Raw genomic sequence first — 7,942 nt, 5'->3', positions numbered from 1 at the left:
TCATTTATATTGATTCTCATGACTTATGAACATCACAACTTCATTTGATGTACATGTAAACCAGCGACTAGGAATCTGTAACACAATACAGTACTGCTAAAAGCACACAAGGAGACTTCAGAGTTGAATTTCAGTGAATAAAAGAGATTATGTATAGATTATTAGGGCTGGATACAGAGAGATTTGCTTTTCTGAAGAATGTTAATCGTTTTTTTACAGTAAGAAAAAAAAAGAGCAGAAATATGTGCTGCTTTGATATTAGTGTGCCATTCTAGGAAGCGAGCCTGTACTTGAAAACCCTCAAGTGCATGAACTAGAAACAGGACTGCATGATAGAACCTAAATCTGTAAAAGCAAAGGACTGGCACAATAGCTGTCATTAACAGCACATAAATAAAAATTGCTGAAGTAGCCATCTATGAATGCAGGGATGCTTAGTCCTGCATCACCAGAAATAAAAATAGAAATACAGTTTTCTATTTCATTGACCATAAAAACAGGTAAAGTCCCACAGTTCCAGTGAGTTCAGTTCCGCAGCTTCAGCACCTTCAGCGGGAAAGGCAGAAAAGAAGCTCCATCTGGTGGTGTGGCTGATTGTCATTGCTTTTCAGTTTTGTCTGATTGCAAATACATTCCTCTCCAACAACAAAATGAAAAATTGAAATAACATGTAGAAGATCACCTGTCCTGCAAATGGAACCAGCACTATCAAACACTTTAAAAATCAGAAAACATTCTAAAACCAGAACTTTTTATTTGAAGCAAATCAGAGTTGAAGCTTTTCAATACAAGCCACAAATGATCCTGTCAGGGTAGTAATCTAACAAACATAGAAGAGTGCATTAGCACACTTCAAGAGGTGACCTGCTGCAACCTGGGGTGGGGAGAAAAAAAGGCAATCACTGGTTAAAGGATGAAGGATATAATAATAATAATAATAATAATAATAATAATAATAATAATAATAAGTAGTAGTAGTAGTAGTAGTAGTAGTAGTAGTAGTAGTAATAGTAGTAGTAGTAGTAAAGTAGCAAAGAATTGTTGAACAAACTAGCGATGCTGGTGGTCGGGTAAAATGATTTGACCTAAGCTTCTAAGTAATTTTAGCAAGTATTTAATTCTAAGTATCTGTGTCAGCAAAGTCAGTGCTTTGTGGGATTGGGAAACATGTTCCCAAAAGTTGATGTTATAAAATGTTATAAGCCTTGTAAAGTATGATGATAATTAGGTAGATGATACTAGGTGGAGCCACTGAAGTTCTATGCTTACTTCCACACACAAATTCATGTGTGCTACTGCTCCTTCAAGAACCCATGGCAATTTCTCTCAAGACATGCTCCTAATGCAAGTTTGTGTTAAACAACAGCAATTTTAAACACAGATTATCCTGCAAACTCAGGTAAATAAAACATACTTTGTCTACTCCTTTGTGGTGCCCACATTTCAATGGGCAATATGCTGCATTTCATCAAATCAATGTATCATTACTTTTTTCCTAAGTAGTAGAACAGAACCTAGTATTAATTACCCACCAAAAAATCCATGTAAAAAGAATGATGGGAATACAGATTCAAGCATCAATACACTGAAAATTGCCTGAAGTCACATTGCCTTTATAACCTTAATGCAGCCCTTTTTTTTTTTTTTTTTGAGTCCATCATTAAGGTTACAGCCTTTAATTATGCATCTTTAGGCCATTTTTCTTTCAGGACTGTCTCGTTAAGCACACAAGATAGACAGCTACTTAATGGTGTTGTCACTGCTTTCCTCCACGTTGCTCAAAGTGTAGCTGCAGGCCTGACTTATTGAACAGTATTCCAGTCCTGCTCTGGAGATGTGATTGGATTTCCTCATGGGATCCATGAGCATTGTGCTCATCACCACAGTATCTTCAAGTGCTTCAGAACCAGTATACCAGTGTGAGATGAAATATTCCTGATTTTTAGCATTAGAGAGCAGAGCTGCAGAGAGGTCAAGGTCAAAGGTGTCCCTTTACTGTAAGTGCTCATTTTGGAAGTGGGCAGCTTGACTGTTGAAATGGCTTGTGAGAATAGAGGTTTTTTCATGGACTCAGCACATCACTCCTTTTGATTTCAGCTAGAGCTCAGTACCTCTGAAATCTGACTGCTTGGGTTATTGGGGTAGAAAATTAGCAGTGTGCATTAGGTAGCCAAGTTAGTTTGAGCAATTTGCATAGCACTGTCAGGTGCCTAATGTCTGGAGCAGCAATAAAATTTAGTCCCTTTAGGCTAGAAAATCCCTTGCCTCTGTGGCAGGACCATCCTTTCCCTTCTTGCATTCCTTGTAATTTGAAGAAAATTAAGTCCAAGTCCTCCGGCCACGTAAGTTGTATGTGATCATGACATTAAAACATTACCAAAGGATGTTTTCATGATTCATATCACCATGAATTGGAATTGCAACCTTAATAAAATTCTTTTAGACTTTTTGTTCCTACTGGCTTGGCACAATTCAGGGCAGTTCCTTTTACAAGCCATCTGCAGATAATACATAGTTCAATACATTTTCATACCGTAAATATTTAAGAATAAGTTTAGCAAAATATGTTTCCTTTGCTGGTATCTGGACTAGTAATCTGCTGTAACTCTGTTTCTGTCTCTGTTTTCATATCAAACTAAAACAAAAAGACAAATCCCACGTCTCCCGTTTGTTTTCACTCCCAAACTGAGGAGACATTTAAAGGCTGCTACTTCCATGGTTCAGTACATCTCTTCTAATGTCTCTGTAGTGTGATAGACTGTGAATGCAACCTGATGGTGCCAAAAAAAGTTTTTGTCTTTTTACTCTATGAAGCAGAAGGACTCACTTCAGTTTGAAAATACTTCAAGAGGTCACACTGTAAGGAGTTCGAAAATAATTCGGTTAAAAGAAGACACTTTGTTTTCAAAACAAAGATGTTCTTGAAGAAGAAGTGGTGCCATTCACACCATGCTCCCTCTCCCATCCAAGAAACAGAAGTGCCTGAGCACAGTTAAAGGGAACAGAAAGTTTTCACTGCCCTGTGTTACCCTCTGCCCAACAGCAGTGAGTAGATCACTGCCCACTCACCCCACTGGACTCATGGCTTTGATTTCTGGTCATTAAAGTCCCTCTCCTGTACATACCACTATTTCCTACTCACATTAGCAGTACTGCCCAGACCCTTTCCATCCAAGCATTTAACTTGCAAATCTAAGGATAACTCAACAGGATCAAGATTAGCTAGACTATTCTTAGGGAACCAATCTTTTGAGCCTTTAGTTATCTTTTGAATTATTAATCAGGCTGGAGACACAAGGAGGAGCAAGTTAAAAACCAGGGGGGATTAATGAATTGATGAACTGAGCAAGACTTTTAAGGGCAATGGATTAATTTTCATTGTGAAAATTAAATGGATTCTGTGATTAAAAAAAGCTAAATTACCTCTAAGACCTATTTCAGGAGTAATTTTCTCTCCTTTGCAGTTTTCCTTTTCTTGCCTGTTGTCCTTGAAGATTGCATTTAGTTTCACTTCATTTTATTAGTTATTCTAGCAAATGCAGAAAAAAGGGCATTTCGTATTTCTCCCACAAAAATGATGCTTTCTTTCCCCAACAGATATCACTTCCTTTGCATTCCAAGGGCAAAAGATTTATCTTGGCCAAAGGCAGAGTGTTTTTATTTAACTGTGATGCCTGTCTTACTTTGAAATTTGAAGATTAATGACTCTGTGCAAAATTCTATGTCTCTTTCCTGCCATATGTTCAGGGGGGTGTCTCATCACTATGGTTTACAAATGAATCCATGTAGTTGTCATTTCTTGATTCATGTTGCAGGACAGGAAGACCCATAAAGTTTTGTCACTCACCTGCAACGAGATGCAAATTGCCTTCTTTATTTTTCACATTTAAGTGCAGTGGATAAAAGCAGTGAGGTGGTCACCTTTCAGTATGTTCTGCAGAGAGCTCTAATTCTCCAGAAAACCAGTGAAGTCTAAAAGTTTATTAGAGATGCCATGTCTTCACACTGATCCAATCTTTGCTGTTTGCTTGATTTAATGGATGGTGCAGTTTCTTGTCTGGATTTTTTGCCTAAAACAAAATCCAGGCATGTACAAGGGTTTGCCTGTTCCTTAATGTGTTCCCAAACAAAGCAGCAACTACAGGAAGAAGTTAATCTGAGTGCAACCTGCTGGAAGGCAGAATACAAAGGCACAACTACTAAAGATGAAACTGATTTTTCTTCTCATCATATCAATTGCCAGCAGATTTTGTGTGAATGGGTTGTACAGGCAAAGACCCATTTGCAGTGGCAAAGCTTTTATTCAAAATTTTTTCTAACACTTAGGTATGAAAAAATAATGGAGGAAATTTCACATTTTGCCCAGTTGTTTGGATGAAACTGCATTTATAGAAAATAGAATTGATTTAAATTCACCAAAATTTAGGTTTAAACCAAAATCCACAGATTGCTGTTCTTTCAAAGTAGAATTTTTCATACTTAATTCAAAATATGGGCTTAAAAAAAGAAATACTAAGACCTCAGAGTCATTCTGGGCAAAAAAAAGAAACCCTAAAAACTCAGAAGATTAAATAAAAACAGTAAATGAGAATATGAGTATGAAAATTCCAGGGAAGAAAAATAGAAAAAGGAAAGGAGACTTGAATAGGCTGCTTGCATACATCTTAAGTCTGCAGGAAAGGTGCTCCCAGGAAAGGCACTTGAGAAGGTTCCAGTCTTCATAATCCTGGGAACCAGAGAGAAAAAATAACCCTCTGTAGTTATGGCTTCAACTCACACATATATACATATATACATACACATTTCCATGTCATACTCCATGTGCTCCTGGCTTCTCATATTACTCTCATGTGTTTACAGTCATATATATGTATGCATTTACCTTGATGGTTAACCTTCACATAGACTTTTAAATACTTCCTGAACAAAACTTGCTTCCATTGTTCCTATGAGCCAGTTTAACATCAGCATAGTTGGAAGATGAGGGCAGGGAGAACATTTTTATTGTACTTCTAGGCTGAAATTTTGAATCTTGCTCCAATGGATTAAATGTACAAATCTAATTCTAAACTTTTGGCAATGCCACTCTGGTCCCTAAACATTTAGATCTTGCTGAAAATACTACTCTTACCAAGGAAGGTGGATTTGTTTTGTTTGTGGGTTCGGATCTTTTTTTTCCATCTTGGGTTATTTTAAATACAACACAGTTTCTGTTGCTTGATTTCCTGGGTGATGTTAGGGAGAGAAATCATGACTGCAGGCACTCCAGCAACTGCTTTTTGAGGAGCTGTGTGCAGGCAGGGTGGCTGAGGCAAACTCCATCCAGCCATAGAGATGAGGCTTCCAGCTGGCTGAGAGAAGGCTCCTCTCCCCGGGGCTTTCCTCCTCTGCTGCTGCATCTCCAGCTTTGCTGTGCTTGAAACCAGCAGCCACGTGGCTCTGATGCTGCATTGCAAAAGGGTGATTGACATTTTACTGCCCTAAACTCGCAGCACCAAACTTTGGCACCCATCCTTGGTGGAAACAGCCACAGCCAGCCTCACACAAGATTGGTGTGAAGTGCAGCACAGGACCTTTTATAATTTTGGGGTGTCACAGAAACAGTTTAGTGAGAGAAAAATACCAGTGGCCTCGCAATCCCAATACTAATTAATAATATGCAGTAATACACAAAAGATTGAACAATAGATATATTACTAATTTATTATTTATTTCTTTATAAATAATATAATATAATATAATATAATATAATATAATATAAATAATTAGATTATAGTATAGTATAAGATATAAATAGAATATATATTATATACCATACAGTATATATACTATATAATACATAGTATATATTATATATAATATAAACTGTAATTATACTTATAATTAAATTATATTTATATAATATATAATATATTATATATTATCTATATTATATATTTTATATATATGCAAATTTTTGTTGTTATTATTATTACTACTACTACTACTAATTTATTGGTGGAAATGGCAAATCCTCTCCTTGAAGCAGCCTGGAAGCTTGAGCTGTGACAGGAAGGAAGTATTCTGCACTGATTTTAAGAGAAAATGGACCCTACTTTTAAATTTCTGTTCCACCTTTTTTCTTTTTTTTTTTAAGATGTGGACAGGAAGGAATGCTTATTTATATTTTCTCTTTGCTTTGCATTCTGTATCTTCATGATGGTGCATTAAAGTAACTGTGTGATCTGCAGCAATCCCAGGAGCAGCACTAATGTTACTAGAAGTAAAATGTTCTAAGGATATTATCAAGACAATTTCTGCAGGGACAATTAATATCCCTTATCACACCAGCTCATATAACAGGGAAAATTATGTACAGATTGAGAACAAAACTGCTAAGATGATTTTAACACCATCATGTTAATTGATTTTTCAGTTTGAGGGGAAATGGTGTCTGTTACTGTCATGCCAGGAGAGGAGACCTTAGCAATGGAAAATGCAGCATTTTCCCCATTTGTTATGGGACTAGGACATCTTTATTGCCCATGGAAGGTCGAGGTGGATGTGGAAGGGTTCCCTAGGATGCTTCCCAGCAGATGAAGGGGCAACCAGAGGAACATGGCCACAGTTTGTTACTGCAAGGAAGTGTGAATAGAAAACAGAGTACATGTGCCTCATATTAGCCATAATGTGAAGGACAATTGACCTGTTTAGGAGGAGAGAGTAAATGCATGAAAATTCCCCAGTATCATGCAGAGCCTGACAAAATCTGATCCTTGGGAGGCAAGTGGAGATGACGACGCTGCTTGAATATACATGAAACACAGTCCTGCTCCCCAGAACCTTCTTGGAGGAATTATCCCTCTCATTTCTTCTATCATTGTAATATCACAAAACTGAGTGAGTAGGAGGTTTCCCAAATTGCTGAGGATTTAACTCCAAGAAAAGCAGATCAGGTGGTGGGTTGGTTGGTTGGTTGGTGGTTTTTAATGGCATTTTAAATCAAATCCAACTACATGGTCCATGGTTAGCACTCACTGATCTTCCTGGCTTGAATGGCTGCTTTGGGGAGTAGCTCGGCAGAGTTTTGTCTGTAAGCCCCTTAAAGAACAAGTCTGAGTGGGGCCTTTTTTACAGTCCATCACTGCTCTAAATATATGGGCTAAAGTGTGTAAAAAACAGGGTATAAAGCTAATTGTCCACATCTTCACCATCTTTCCACTTTCCTCCACAAAAAAAAATTTGACGCTGATCAAGTAAATTGCTGGTTTTCAGTCTTACACATTTTATTATTTTCAGATGAACACAGCACCAGAGGTACCTGCTTGCTTCTGTTTTGACAGAATTAATTATATTAATTATATTATAATTATATTAATTATAATAGCCAAGGTTAAAAGATTTAGAGAACTTCCTTCCTTCTCTTCTGCAGTCAACACTATTTAAGAAAGACAAAACAGTGACTGAAATGAAAAATATTTTGATTCATCTTAAAGACACAAACCAATATTAAATGTCTGTGACAAATACTTGTTTAGATTTGATTTAATGAAACTCTAAGCATTTTAATAATGTCATTTTTTAAATCAGAAAACCCAGCATTTAAGATTGTTCTTCCATAGTGAAAAAAGTATATGCAGGAAGCAGCTGGGCTTCACAAAAAGAGATATTGTACATAATGTGAAGATCTGACTTTTCTTTCCAAACTCAGTCATTTTATACCAAATCAAATTTCACCAGTCCCAGGAAGTATTTGAGAGATCCTTCTGTATTCCAACTTATTACCACAAGTTGCCTCAAGGCAATCCTTTCCTCTTTACTATATCCTGTAACTGTCTTGAAGCATGCAGAAACTGAATTGCTGTAAAACTGCATTACCCTGTCACGGGTTTGAAATCCTTAGGAAAATTGGGATAGCTTTACACTTTAAATTATTTAAAGTATTTAAAGTTTAAAAGGTCTT

Source organism: Melozone crissalis, unplaced genomic scaffold (genome assembly GCF_028551555.1).
Source record: "Melozone crissalis strain CALT ecotype California unplaced genomic scaffold, PUWL_Pcris_2 ptg000042l_1, whole genome shotgun sequence".
NCBI lineage: Eukaryota > Metazoa > Chordata > Aves > Passeriformes > Passerellidae > Melozone > Melozone crissalis.
The sequence above is the reverse complement of the archived record's forward strand: the minus strand, read 5'-3'. Positions refer to the sequence as shown.